We start from the raw sequence: 15,494 nt of genomic DNA, 5'->3' as shown, positions 1-15,494 counted from the left end.
GGCCCCTGCCCACAACATTCTCTGGACACCATTCATTCATTCATTCATTCATTCATTCATTCATTCATTCATTCATTCATTCATTCGTATTGATTGAGCTCTTACTATGGGCACAGCACTGTACTAAGCGCTTGGAATGTACAATTCAGTAAGAGATAGAGACAATCCCTGCCCACTGACGGGCTCACAGTCTAAACGGGGGAGACAGACAGCAGAGCAAAACAGAACAAAACCAAACCAGACAACATCATCAAGATAAATAGAATGAAGGAGATATTCACCTCATTAACAAAATAAATAGGGTAATAAATAATACATACAAATGAGTACAATGCAGAGGGGAGGGGAAGGGGGAAGAGCTGAAGGTGGGGGGGTGGGGGGAGAGACACCAACCACACTGTCTCTCTCTCTCTGGGAATGGGCACTGACTCTCCTCTGCACAATGGAGGAGACTCTATCCTGTCCTACTGAGAGCTTCACCCTTAGCATGAGGCTTTATGAAACCCCAGGAAAGCTAGTGGTTGTGGCAGCCATTCCTAAGGCTACGGGTGTCCTGTGGAATCTGAATCAGGAGAAGCCTAAAATTCTGCTCCTCCAGCCCCAGCTCCCTACTGCCTTTAGTTTTAGTTGTATTTGTTGTTTGTATTTGTCCTGGTCTCGTGGTGTTTTTGTGTTCTATTGTTTCACTGCTCTTGATTTGTCTCCAGCCCTCTTCCCCTTGACAGACAAGGTCAGTGTCTAATTTTCTCCTGTATGCTCTTCTCAGTGCTTAGTACAGTACTGTGAACACAATAAACTCACCTTTCTCCAGCTTGATTTCCCTTTTGCATCATTTGTTCACTTCAATCTGTGATCTTTGGACACTTGATATTTACCTGCCCCACCACCCCCGGCCCCCCACCCACAGCATTTATGTACATATCTTTATATATTATAAATTACTTATATTCATGCCTGTTTCCTTCTCTAGACTGTAAGCTTATTATGGGCAGGGAACATGTCCTCTAATTCTGCTGTCTTGTCGTCTCCCAAGTGCTTAGTACTGTGCTCTGCAAAATACAATCGATTGACAATAAGCATGTAATAAATAAATTACTACTACTACTAGGACAGTGTATTAAACAGCTGGGGAGAGTAAAACAATTGCAAGGCGTACATTCCTATCCTCAAGGATCTTACAATTTAATGAGATTACAACCAAAATAAATGGCTTTTTTTAATCTTTTAAGGCTAAATTGGGTCTTTAACTGGGCTAATCACTTCTTATTAGGAGACTTTCATCAGAGTACTGGTCATTTCAGGTGTGTTATGATGGATATTTTGCAGTCCTTGTTGAGCCCTAAATTCAAAATTTGAAGATGAATGTTTTAGGTGAATTCCACCTCATTCATGTCAAGGTGCAGAGTGGAAGTTTTGTAGATACACTGTAGTTGATGGCTATAGCTTATTACTCATTTTTAAATTAAGGGACAACATATGCAAAACTACAAAAAAACTGTTGACTAAGCAGAGAGAAATCCCACTTGCAAGCAGTTAATGAACAGGTCTCCTATACCGATCTAAAGGAGCTCCATGAAATAGTTTTGCCTTGCAGGACAAATAAAATTTAAGTGAAAAAGGACCCAAATTTTCATTTAAGCCTTTATGGGCTTATTGTACATTCTGAATTGAGTTCAGAATAATCAATGGCCCTTTTTAATATTATTTTGCTAGAAGTTGCTCATTCATTCTTTCTATTCAAGGTTTTCATTTTCTTGGTAGGGTTCTCCAAAAATAGTCATGTCTAGAATCATGAACTACTTTTTCCAAAATAGGGCTAACTTTCAGATACTTGGAGAGTTAGTCTCCAAAGGCCTACCCCAGCGCTTAGAACAGTGCTCGGCACATAGTAAGGGCTTAACAAATACCAACATTATTATTAAAGGCACTTACTTGTGAACTTTGCCCCCATTCTTCTAATGTAATTTAGAATGCTCTGGCACATTTTCTGAGCATCACCTGATCTTGGATTGTCCTCTGCTACTGTTCTTCCAATTCTCAACCTACCCAATGCAGGCATTTCTGTTCTGAAGACCCTTGTGTTATTAAAAAAATCATTCATTACCATGGTGTCCATGGTAAATACAGGTTTGGTGAAAGATGGCTTGAAAAATCTAAATGGGATCCAGCTCTGTCACATCAGCAAAATTTAAGAAAATTTTGAAAAAGAAGGCTTGTTTCAAGCTGTTGGTGTCATTGCTTATTTTCTGGGCACTTCTCTCACACATCTCTGTTTCACTGGAAACCAATTTACACAGTTTAAAATTCAGTTTTTAGTAGACAGTGTAGCAATATTGCAATTGGTTCCTTGTGTAATTCTACTGAGCTGTTAAGCTTTGCTGAGCGATCTTTTGTGTGTGCTTGAAACAGGCAATCCTGCAGAGCCACATGCTGTGACCAGTTTCTGTTGATTTGTGGCACTATGTTTCTCAATTCCATTGCCTTCTATCCATAGATAGGAATGTCTGTACTGCAAAGAACTGCTGTTGGGATAAGCTAATGTCCCTCCCTTGTCCTTCTTTCTTTATGTTATTCTCCCTGTGGCTTGTTAGGAATAAAAAAAATGTCATTAACACCCTTCAGAATTTCTTCTTTGCTCATTCTTCAAAAGGCTCTTGAGTTTTGTATTAATGAAATCACTTAGCCATTTGAAATGAGCAATTTATTAGTGTGCTCTTATGTGTTTTTCATTACCCACATGCTTCAGGAGGCCAATTTGCTTCCCATTCTTTCTTTGGATCATTTAACAACATATCCACATCTATATAATTATGCACTGAGTACAGCTGATTGTCTATGAAATTTGATGGTCTGTCAGTCATATGGGTATACTTAGTAGCCATAGTACTTCCCTTTAAATCAATTTATGTGAATTATTTTCGGATGCAAAAAAAAATTAAATCTTATGTCCATTTATCCCAGATCATCTTGACTCTTTTGGTCAGAGTGGCCTCCTGAATTAGAGATTCCTATTTCTATTTTTGGTGTGTCCTTGACTAGCGATCTTTTGTGTTTCAAAGCATTTGAAAAATGAAGTTTGATCTGGCCTGGCTGTTTTATAATCTGAATTCTAGAAATGCATAGATTCTAAGAACTTCATATTTTAAAGACTTAGCAAACATTCCCAATAGGTACTTTTCTCCTTCCGAAGTTTGTTAGGCACTTTAGAAGATGCACAAACTCTTTTAGACCATTGGGGCAGAATTTCCAAATCAATATATTACAGACTAGTGCTGAATAAACCTTCAATTTTATTAATCCTCATGGATTCTCTTGCCCATTTTCCTGTAGCAGTGAAAACATCAGAGGCTTTGACCAGGATAAGAATGTTAACAGAGATAATTATGGTGTTTATTAGGTACCTATAAGTGATAAGCCCTGGGGTAAATACATTATCAGAGCAGGCACAGCCCCTGTCCACATGGGCCTCCCAATCTGTTTTATCTCCATTTTATAGATTGGGAAACTGAGGCACAGAGCAGTTAAATGATTTTCCCAGGGCCAGTGGCAGAGTTAGGTCTAATAATAATAATTATTGTGGCATCTGTGAAGTGCTTACTCTGTGCCAAGCAAGAAAATCAGGTCCTACATGAAGCTCAACGTGGCTTCGTGTATAAAACACGGATCTGTGAATCAGAAGGACCTGAGTTCTAATCCCAGCCTCACAACTTGTCCTTTGTGTGACCTCGGGCAACTCACTTAACTTATACATGCCTAGGTTATCTCATCTGTAAAATAAGGACTAGGACTGTGAGCACCATGTGAGTCATGGACCGTGTCTAACATGATTATCTAATATCTACCCCGGTGCGTAGTGCAGTGTCTCGCACATACATAGTAAGCGCTTAACAAAAACTGTAAAAAAAAATTCTCATTCTTGTAGGGGAGACATGAGTATCAAAAATATACCACACAAACACAAATAACCACTGACAAAAGGGATGATATAAAGGCCATAAATAATCTATAAACATGACCAACAGAAACCCCACTCAGTTGAAGAGGTAAAGCAGTTCCTCTGGGCAATTGGAGAGCCTAGAGCATTCTGAGGGCATAACTGGAAGAAAGTGCTAACCAAGTGCAGAAAATGGCCCCTTAGGTCTCCCAAACTCTTTCAGTGGAGAGGGGAAGAAGGAGGTGGGAACTTCTTACATAACTATAATAATAATTGTGGTGTTTGTTTAAGTGATTACTGCGTGCCAAGCACTGTGGTAAGTGCTAGGGTCTTCAGGACAGACACGGTCTCCTTTGGGGATCACAGTCTAAGAGGGAGAGAGAATAGGTAATCCCCATTTTATAGATGAGGAAACTGAGGCACAGAGAAATTAAAAAACTTGTTCAAGATCACGCAGCCAACAAGTGGCAGAGCTGGAATTAGAACCCAGGTTTTTTCCACTAGGCCATGTGATATGTGAAGTGTAGAACCAGCTGCCAGCTTCCCTCCTTTGACACCTAGCCAGAAGCCTGTGAGAGAGTGTGGAAGAGCCTTTCAAACTGATGAATGTCTGTGGCCAGCACTCTGGTAAAATGCTCTTACATGACCTTGTGGAGACACACTTTTGCACCTAGGAGTATGTTTCATTCAATTGTATTTATTGAGCACTTTATGTGTGCAGAGCACTGTACTAAGCAACTTGGGAAACTACATAAGGAGAGACAATCCCTGCGCAAAATGAGCTCACAGTCTGAGGGAGTGGAGAAAGATAGACATCAGTATAAATAATAATAATAATAATGTTGGTATTTGTTAAGCACTTGTGCAGAGCACTGTTCTAAGCCCTGGGGTAGATACAGGGTAATGAGGTTGTCCCACGTGAGGCTCACAGTCTTCATCCCCATTCTACAGATGAGGGAACTGAGGCACAGAGAAGTGAAGTGACTTGCCCCCAGTCACACAGCTGACAAGGTGCAGAGTGGGGATAAAAAGAATTACAAATACAAATGTATGCCTAAGTGTCGTGGGGTGGGAAGAGGGGGAAAGTGGATGACGCAGAAGGGAGTGGGAGATGAGGAAAAGTGGGGCTTAGTCTGGGAAGGCCTCTTGGAGGAGATGTGGCTTCACTAAGGCTTTGAAAGGTGGAGAGAGTAATTATCTGAAGGATTTGAGGAGGGAGGGCGTTTCAGGCCAGAGGAAGGATGTTGGCCAGGAGTCAGTGGTGAAACAGGCAAGATTGAGGCACAGTGAGAAGGTTAGCACCAGAAGCGGGAAGTATGCCGACTGGGTTGTAGAAGGAGAGAAAGAAAGTGAGGTAGGAGGGGAAGGTGATGGACTGCTTTAAAGCAATGAAGTTTTTGTTTCATACGGAAGTGGATAGACAACCACTGGAGATTTTTGAATAGGTGGATAGCATGTCCTGAATGTTTTTGTGGAAAGATAATCTGGGCAGTGGAGTGAAGTATGGATTGGAGTGGGAAGAGGCAGGAGGTTGAGAGGTCAAAAAGGAGGTCGATGCAGTAATCTAGGTGGGATAGGATGAGTGGTTTTATTAACGTGGTAACAATTTGGATGGAGAGGAAAGGGCGGATTTTAGTGGTTTAGTGATGGGACCGACAGGATTTGGTGATAGATTAGATAAGTGGGTTGAATAAGAGAGCGGAGTCGAGGTTAGGGGCTTGTGAGACAGGAAGGATGGTGGTGCTGGGAAAGTCCAGGAGAGGGCAGGATTTGGGCAGGAAGATAAGGAGTTCTGTTTTGGACATGTTAAGTGTGATGTGATGGGAGGACATCCAGATAGAGATATCTTGAAGGCAGGAGGAGATGCGAGCCTGGAGAGAGGGAGAGAAATCAGGGAAGGAGATATAGATTTGGGTATCATCTATATATAGATGGTAGTTAATGTTGGTATTTATTAAGCGCTTACTATGTGCCGAGCACTGTTCTAAGCGCTGGGGTAGACACAGGGGAATCAGGTTGTCCCACGTGGGGCTCACAGTCTTCATCCCCATTTTACAGATGAGGGAACTGAGGCACAGAGAAGTTAAGTGACTTGCCCACAGTCACACAGCTGACAAGTGGCAGAGCTGGGATTCGAACTCATGAGCCCTGACTCCAAAGCCCGTGCTCTTTCCACTGAGCCACGCTGCTTCTCCAACAGCATGGTGCTGGTGCACTATCAATCAATCAGTCAGTCATACTTACTGAGCTCTTACAGTGTGCAGAGCACTGTACTGAGCCCTGTACACTGTAACAGAGTTGGTAGATATGTTCCCTGCCCCCAATGAGCTCACAGTCTAGAGGCGGGAACACTAGTATCACCCCAGGAGTTCTTGGAGTCCTGGAGCCCTGTGGAGGGCTGAAGGAACACCGCATTTCTCCAGCTAGGGAGGGTGAAGCCCACTAGGGATTAGCCTTTTTTATTCCACTTTCATTAGCACAAGAACATGAAGATAGGATGGCATTCTGCCCATCACAAAGACTGTGCAGAATACCATATGCCATAATGAAAATAGTACTTTCTTCCCCGTGCAGTGGAGCCAGCAGGGAATTGGGCCGCGGAGGTAATGAGGCCAATTCTCTTCTTGAGAGCCCCCGAGGTTCGACAACTGGGAAAGCAACACCCCACCCCCTTTACCCCCCTCTCCAGCGTCTCAGTTTTTGCTCTTGGAAGTAAATGTGTCTGGAGATTCTTCATTCATTCATTCAATCGTATTTATTGAGTGCTTACTATGTGCAGAGCACTGTATTAAGCGCTTGGAATGTACAATTTGACAACAGATAGAGACAGTCCCTGCCCACCAATGGGCTCACAGTCTAAACGGGGGAGACAGACAACAAAACAAAACAGAACAAAACAAAATGAGTAGTCTGGCGTCCATATCATCAAAATAAATAGAATCATAGAAATATCCAAATCATTAACAAAATAGAGTAATAAATAATATATATAAATATGCAAATATACAAATATGCACAAGTGCTGTGGGGAAGGCAAGGGGGAAGAGCAGAAGGCAGGAGAAGGGGGAATGGGGAGGGGAGGAGGAGCAGAGTGAAAGGGAGGGCTCAGTCTGGGAAGACCTCCTGGAAGAGGTGAGCTCTCAACAGGGTTTCGAAGAGAGGAAGAGAGTTAGTTTGGCAGATGTGGGGAGGGAGGGCATTCAAGGTTCACCTGGCAGTTGGTTGCTCTGCCACACACTCCTCTCCCTCCCTTCCTGTCTTCCCTCATGTACCAATGTATAGTCAAAGATAGTCTCTGATATTTCACCCTGACATATTTAGAATATTCTCTTGTTCCCACTGTTTGTAAATATTTCATGTCTGTCAGTCCCATTCACCCCCCACCCCTGTTATTATTATGTAAGTTCCTGGAGGACAAGGGGGAGTGTGTCTTATTTCTGGTCTGTTCTTCAAAATGCTCACACAGTGGTCTGTACTCAATGAGCACTATTGATGGTAGCATTTGTCAAGTGCTTTCTAGGTGCTGAGCACTGTGCCTAGAGATTGTACTGTCTTCAGGGAGAGACAGTGCAATCAGATCAATCAATCCTATCGAATGCTTACTGGGTGCAGAGCACTGTACTAAGCAAGTGGGAGCATGCCCTACAACCCTCACATTCCCTGCCTACAGTGATTTTACAGTCTAGAGGGGGAGACAGATATTAATAAAAATAATTGAATTACAGATATATAAATAAGTGCTGTGGGGCTGGGCAGATCGAACAGTCCTTGTCCTTCCTGGGGTCCACGGTCTAAGTAGAACTCCAGATTGTAAGCTTGTTATGGGCAGAGAATATGTTCTCTATGGTATTTGTTGAGTGCTTACTATGTCACAAACACTGTTCTAAGAGTTGGGGTCTTGTCTTCTCTTATGCCGTTGAGTCGTTTCAGACCCATAGCGACACCACGGACACATCTCTGCCAGAACGCCCCGCTCTCCATCTGCAATCATTCTGATAGTGGATCCAGAGAGTTTTCTTGGTAAAAATCCAGAAGTGGTTTACCCTCGTTTCCTTCCGCGCAGTCAACTTGAGTCTCTGCCCTCAACTCTCTCCCATGCCGCTGCCAGCACTGGTGAGTTTTACCTTGTAGCAGATTGTCTTCCACTCACTAGCCACTACCCAAGCTAGGAATGGAGTGTGTATGCCTCTGCTTGACTCTCCCTCCTGTAGCCGAGACTGGTAGAGTATTGGAAATTCCCCAGGCGTGACCCTGAGAGGGGAAGCATTGGGGTAGGTACAAGTTAATTAGGTTGGACACAGTTCCCTGTCCCGCATGGGGCTCACATTTTAAGTAGGGGGGAGAATAGCTATCCCCATTTTACAGTTCAGGAAATTGAGGTACAGAAAAGTTAAGTGACTTGCCCACTGTCACAAAGAGAGAAATCAGCAGAGCCAGGAATAGAACCCAGGTCCTTCTGACTCCTAGGCCTGCTCTCTCTTGACTGGGCCACATATTGCACTTTCCCAAGCTCTTAGTACAATGCTCGGCACATAGAAAGTGCTCAATAAATGCCATTGATGGTTTGAGGAAGACAGGTGTTGAATCCCTGTTTTATAGATGGGGAAACTGGAGGACAGAGAAACTAAGCTCCTGTAAACTGTAAACTACCTGTGGGTAGGGATCACACCTGCCAATTCTATTGTTTGTACTATCCCAAGTGCTGTGTACAGTGCTCTGCACACAGTAAGTGCTCAATAAATAACACTGATGGATTGATTAAGGGACTTGCCCAAGGTCACCCAACAGGTACATGGCAAATCAGGATTAGAACCCAGGTCTCCTAACTTCCAGGTCTTTATTCTTTCTGTAAGCCACTCAGTGTCTCTAATAAACACCATCGATTGATTCCCAGTATGTCTCTGGGAGACAAGTTCAGGAGATCTTACCAGATCCCAATTGGTTCTAATCCCGGTTCTGCCACTTTTCTGTTGTGTGATCTTGGGCAAGTCATTTAACTTCTCAGTGCCTCAGTTACCTCATCTGTAGAATAGGGATTAAGACTGAGAACCCCATGTGAGTCATGGACGATGTTCAACTTGATTAGCATGTATCTCCCTGAGCACTTTCTACAGTGCAAGGCCCAAAGTATGCACTTTCCTTTCTACAGTAAACTCATCCTCTAGACTGTAAACTTGTTATGACCAGGGAACACGTTTGCTAATTCTGTTTGCTAATTCATTCATTCAGTTGGGTTTACTGAGCACTTACTGTGTGCAGAGCACTGTACTAAGCACTTGAGAGAGTACAATGCAATAATAGACACATTCCCTGCCCTCTCTCATCTCTTAGTTCAATGCTCTGCACATACCATTGATTGACTAACAAATACCATAAATAAAGAAAAAACACACACACACTCTCTCTCTCCCCCCCCCCCCCCCCCCCCGCCGCCTCCATAACAGTAAATCCAACATAAAGACACCATTTATAGCCTCTTGCTAAATTTGAGGGAGGCCCATTCTCTTTCCTCTCCCTCCACTTATATCTACATAGACATTCCTTCCTGATCTGGACACAGTCTGTTCTTCAGCTTCCGTGGACCAAGAATTAGCGTCCATGGAAAGATTTGCTGAGTGCTGGATCTGTACTATTCAGTATAAGGCACAACACCCAAGTGAATACTCAGTAACTTCTGCTAATACTATTATTCTTCTGAGGCCTATTGGTAGTTTCACCAGATGAGGGGCAGGGTCCATGCCTAATACAGGCAATCAATCAATCAATCATAGTTATTGAGTGCTTACAGCACTTATGTACATAGACGTAATTTATTTATATTAATGCTGAAATCCCCTCTAGACTGTAAGCTTGTTTTGTGTAGGGGACATGTCCTACTGACTCTGTTATATTGTACTCTCATAAGCATTTACTACAGTGCTCTGTAAACAGTCAGTAAACACGACTGATTGATTGAGCACTTGCTGGGTGTCCTCCTCTATACTCTTGACCAGTGCCTAATCCAATGTCTAGCACACAGAAAGGACTTAATAAATAACGACAATAACAATTGTGACATTTGTTTAGTGCTTACTATGTGCCAGCACTGTACTAGATGCCGGAATGGATATAAGCAAATGGAGTTGGACACAGTCCCTCTCCCACATAATCATAATAATTATGGTATTTGTTAAGTGCTTACTTTGTGCCAGGCACTGTACTAGGTACCGGGGTAGATATAAGCAAATTGAGTTGGGCGCAGTCCCTGTGCCACATGGGGCTCACAGTCTTCATCTCCATTGTACAGATGAAGTCGCTGAGGCCTAGAAAAGTAAAGTGACTTGCCGAAGGTCATACAGCAGACAAGTGGTGGAGTGGGGATTAGAACCCATATCCTTCTGACTCCCAGGCCCGTGCTCTAACCGCTAAGCCACGCTGCACTATTATTACTACCATGGCCCGATGACGGCTATAATTCTGGACAATCTAAGTGCACTCGAAGCTACAGAAAAACACCCCCAATAACATTCTCCAACTCAAGATAAATCATTCTGTTTAAATCTCATCATAGAAAGGCAGATGCTTGGTTATTAGTGCTGACGTATCTGGGGATGCATTGAGAATCCTTCAAAAGATACTTTCTTAGTTTAGTTCTGCCTAATTGGGGAATTATTGAAATAGAAGGGGGTATTTGTGTGGCATGTACCATTTGTCAGGATGATAATAAGTGACTGTGAGATACATTGACTTGTGAGAAGACTTTCTGGGGTACCATTGAAAGAGAAACAGTATGGCTCTAGGGCCTACATTCCAGAACAGGATTTCAGGGAGTTTTAATGCCACCAAGCAGAACTTGATTGGATTTTGCCATTTAAGATGCTGACAAGTCATTTAACCTCTCCATGGCACCGTTTCTTACTTGCAGTTAGGAGAAGTGTATTCAATTTACAGGCTGGCTTTTTCAGTAAAACAAATGAAATGATCTTGAAGAATAAGATTCTTAAAGAATAATATGTAGAGAGTGAACTGATAGAACAGAAACACTCTCAAGGAGGAGTTTTATGGAATGAGAAGCAGCCCCTTTGGTAGTTATTTGTTTCACCAGAGGCGTTTAGCAACTTGAGGAAGGATTCTTACTCCACAGTATAAAGTGAATAGCTGTAATTTCATTTTAAGAAGATGATTCTAGTGTTTGTGGGATATCTCTCCAGGCATTTCATTATCTTCTGCACTAAAGACAGCACATTTGTCAGCTCAGTGGGAGGGGAAGAACAGTGGTGTCCTTCAGCCCTCAGCTTTTACAAAAATTGGGCGTTTTCAGGTGTTTTCTGCTGGCGACATGTGCTTTGAAGTTGAAGGTAAGGAGTTTCTGTTTGATGTAGAGGTAGACAGGCAATCACTGGAGGTTCTTGAGGTGTGGGGGACATGGACTGAACGTTTCTGTAGAAAAACGATCTGGGCAACAGAGTGAAACATAGACTGGAGTAGGGAGAGACAGGAGGCAGGGAGATCAGCAAGGACGCTGACACAGTAATCATTCATTCATTCCATCGTATTTATTGAGCACTTACTGTGTGCAGACCACTGCGCTAAGCACTTGGGAAAGTACAGTACAACAATAAACAGTCACATTCCCCGCCCACTCTGAGCTTATAGTCTAGAGAAGGGGAGACAGACAGCAATACAAATAAATAAAATTACAGATATGTACATAAGTGCTGAGGACTGGGAGGGGGAAGAACAGAGAGCAAGTCAGGGTGAGGCAGAAGTGAATGGGAAATGAGGTAAAGTGGGACTTAGTCTGGGAAGGCCTCTTGGAGGAGATGTACCTTCAATAAAGCTTTGAAGATGGGGAGAGTAATTGTCTGTTGGACTTGAGGAGGGAGGGCATTCAGGGTCAGAGGTAGGACGTGGGTGAGGGGTCATCAGCGAGACAGGCAAGATTGAGGCACGGTGAGAAGGTTAGCACTAGAGGACTAAAGAGTGGGCTGGGTTGTAGAAGGACAGTAGTGCGGTTTGGACGGGGGCGACAAGGTTATGGAGTGCTTTAAAGCCAGTGGTGAGGAGTTTTTTTTTGACAGGGAGATGGATAACAATTATGGTATTTGTGAAGAGCTTACTATGTGCCAAGCGCTGTTCTAAGCACTGTGGTATATACAAGGTAATTAGGTTATCCCAAGTGGGGCTCCCCATTTTACAGATGAGGGAGCTGAGGTACAGAGAAATTAAGTGGCTTGCCCAGGGTCACGCAGCAGACAAGTGGCTGAGCTGGAATTAGAACCCATGACTTATGACTCCCAGACCTGTGCTGTATCCACTAAGCCATGCTTCTTCTTTGGTTGGCCAACCACTGGAGTTTTTTGAGGAGTGGGGTGACATGTCCTGAACATTTTTGTAGAAAAATGATCCCGGCAGCTGAGTGAAGTATGGACTGGAGTGGGGAGAGACAGGAGGCTAGGAGGTCAGCAAGGAGGCTGATGCAGTAATCCAGGTGGGTTAGGATGAGTGATTGTATTAACATGGTAGAAGTTTGGATGGAGAGGGAAGGATGGATTTTAGTGATGTTGTGAAGGTGGGGCTGACAGGATTTAGTGACGGACTGAATATGTGGGTTGCATGACAACGAGGAGCCAAGGATAACCCCGAGGATATGAGCTTGTGGGACAGGAAGGATGATGGTGCTGTCTACAGTGATGGGTAAATTAGTGGGAGGACAGGGTTTGGGTGGGAAGATAAGACACGTACTTGGATTAACATGGTAGTAGTTTGGGTGGAGAGGATAGGACGGATTTTAGCTATGATGTGAAGGTGGGACTGACAGTTGAGGATAACACCCGGGTTATGGATTTATGAGACAGGAAGGATGGTGGCACTGTCTACCATGATGGGAAAGTCAAAGGGAGGACATGTTTTGGGTGGGAAAATAAGGAGTTCTGTTTTTGACATGTTAAGTTTGAGAAGACAGCAGGACATCAAAGTAGAGGTGTCTTGAAGGCAGGAGGAAATGCGAGACTGCAGAGAGGGAGAGAGATCAGAGCTGGAGATGTAGATTTGGGTATCATCCACATAGAGGTAGTAGTTGAAGCCATGGGAAAGAATGAGTTTTCCAAGAGAATGGGTGTAGATGGAGAATAGAAGGGGATCCAGAACTGAACCTTGAGTACAGTGCCTGGCACAATAATAAGCGCTTAACAAATATCATAAAAAAATGGCAGTTCAGAGCCCTGGCACTTCAGAACCTTCAGAACTTGTCATTTTAGTAAAAATTTATAAGCATCGTAATTATGGGATACATGTGCATTCCTAGACTACAACATTAAGTGGCCTCTAGATCCAACTTGGCCACTGGCCTCCTGGTTGACCAATCAATCACTATAGGCCTCAGTAATCTCCTCATCTATAAAATGAGTTGATGGAATTTGGGTATGATGAAAAGCAGAGTGGTCTGGTGGAAAGAGCACAGGCCTGGGACTTAGAGAACCTGGGTCCAGATCCTGGCTCCACCATTTTCCTGCTCTATCTTCTTCTATTTTCTCTGTTTCTCAGTTTCCTCATCTATAATATGCCGATTAAATACCTGTTCTCCCTCCCCTAGACTGTCAGCCCCATTCAATCAATCACTCATATTTTTTGAGTGCTTACTGTTTGCAGAGCACTGTAGTAAGCGCTTGGGAGAGTAAAATATAGCAACAGAACAGACACATTCCCTGCCCACAATGAGCTTGTGGTCTAGAGTGGGAAGCAGACATTAATATAAGTCAATTATGGAGATGTACACAAGTGCAGGGGCCTGGTGGGAGAGGATGAATAAAGGGAGCAGGTTAGGGTGACACAGAAGGGAGTGGAAGAAAAGGAAAAATGGACTTAGTCAGGGAAGGCCTCTTGGAGGACATGTGACTTCAATAAGGTTCTGAAGAGAGGGCAGGAGTAGTTGTCTGTCGGATTTGAGGAGGGAGGGCATTCCAGGCAGCGGGGTGAGGGGTAGGTGGCAAGATAGACAAGATCGAGGTAGAGTGAGAAGGTTAGCATTAGAGGAGCAAAATGTGCAGGCTGGGTTGTAGTAGAAGAGTAGTGAGGTGAGGTAGAAGGGGGCAAGGTGATTAAACACATTGAAGCCAATAATGAGTTTCTATTTGATGTGGAGGTGGAGACTGTCCCTGTGGAGATTGTCCCTGTGGAGACTGCCCTCTGCCCTATGTGGGGCAGGGACTATGTCCAATTGGCTTACAATGTACCTATCTATAGTAGATATTTCTTGGCACCTAGAAAGTGCTTAAGAAATAATGTGATTATGATGAATTAATCAGGGAAGGCTTCCTGGTGGAGACTATGATTCTAGAATCCAGGGGTCCTTGGCTACTCTCATTCCAATAAATTCATTCTTTTCTGAAAGACACCAGTATCAGTTTTTTTATGGGAAGTTAAAAGTGTTGATTATTCCTAACTGCATAATTAAAACCGCAGATATGAGTTAGTGAAAACTGGAAAGTTTTAAGAGTATATAGAGCCTCTAAATTATCTTAATTTATCTTGCAATATGGCTGCTGATCAGTCAATCAACCAGTGGTATTTATTAAGTGCTTACTTTGTGCAGAGCACTGTACTAAGTGCTTGGGACCATACAGTACAACAGAGTTGTCAGACATATTCCCTGCCCACAACGAGCTTACAGTCCAGAGCAACTTGTCAAAAAGTGGAACCAGTGGTCAGTCAGTCAGTCATATTTGTTGAGCGCTTATTGTGTGCAGAGCACTGTCCTAAGCACTTGGGAGAGTACAAAATACCAATATAACAGACACAATCTCTGTCCACAACAAGCTTACAGTCTAGAGACAGGGACAGACATTAGTATAAATAAACAAATTACAGATATGTACATCCCAGTGCTTAGAAGAGTGCTTGGCACATAGTAAGTGCTTAACAAATAGTATCATCATCATCATTAGTGCTGTGGATCTGGGAGGAGGGATGAATAAACGGAACAAGTCAGGGCAATGCAGAAGGGAGGGGGAGAAGAGGAAAAGAGGGCTTAGTCACGGAAGGCCTTTTGGAGATGTGCTTTCAATGAGACTTTGAATCAGGGGAGAGTAATTGTCAAATGTGAAGAGGGAGGGCATTCCGGGCAAGAGGTCAGAGGTGAAATAGATGAGATTGAAATACAGTGAGAAGGTTAATAATAGAGTAGAGAAATGTGTGGGCTGGGTGGTATTAGAAGAGTAGCAAGATGAGGTAAGGGGACAAATTGATTGAGTGCTTTAAAGCCAATGGTGAAGAGTTTCTGTTTCTGGTCACCAAGGACTGGTTGTTCATTCATTCATTCAGTGGTAATTTATTGAGCTCTTAATGTGTGCAGAAAACTGTACTAAGTACTTGGAAGAGTACAATATAACAATAAACAGACACATTCTCTGCCCACACTCAGCTTTCAGTCCAGAGGGACAGTCTAGAGGGGTTGCTCAATATGAAAATCGAGGGAAGTAGAGGTGTGTGAATGGATCACGAGGGGAGAGAAGAGAGAAAGCAGATGGGATTATGGAAGAGATAATCCCATTCATACAGACAATCTACATAAATCCCAAAT

General features: G+C 43.3%; 1 non-coding gene across 1 annotated transcript; it reads right to left on the bottom strand.

The window, feature by feature from the left end:
* Positions 1 to 8,057: 8,057 nt before the first annotated feature.
* Positions 8,058 to 8,195, bottom strand: LOC114809688. Its single transcript, XR_003757465.1, has one exon. It is a non-coding gene; the product is annotated as a small nucleolar RNA SNORA7 (small nucleolar RNA).
* Positions 8,196 to 15,494: the final 7,299 nt, after the last annotated feature.

The sequence above is a fragment of the Ornithorhynchus anatinus genome, chromosome 2 (assembly GCF_004115215.2).
Source record: "Ornithorhynchus anatinus isolate Pmale09 chromosome 2, mOrnAna1.pri.v4, whole genome shotgun sequence".
Classification (NCBI taxonomy): domain Eukaryota; kingdom Metazoa; phylum Chordata; class Mammalia; order Monotremata; family Ornithorhynchidae; genus Ornithorhynchus; species Ornithorhynchus anatinus.
Note: the sequence above shows the minus strand (reverse complement) of the source record. Positions and strands in the feature narration are given on the sequence as shown.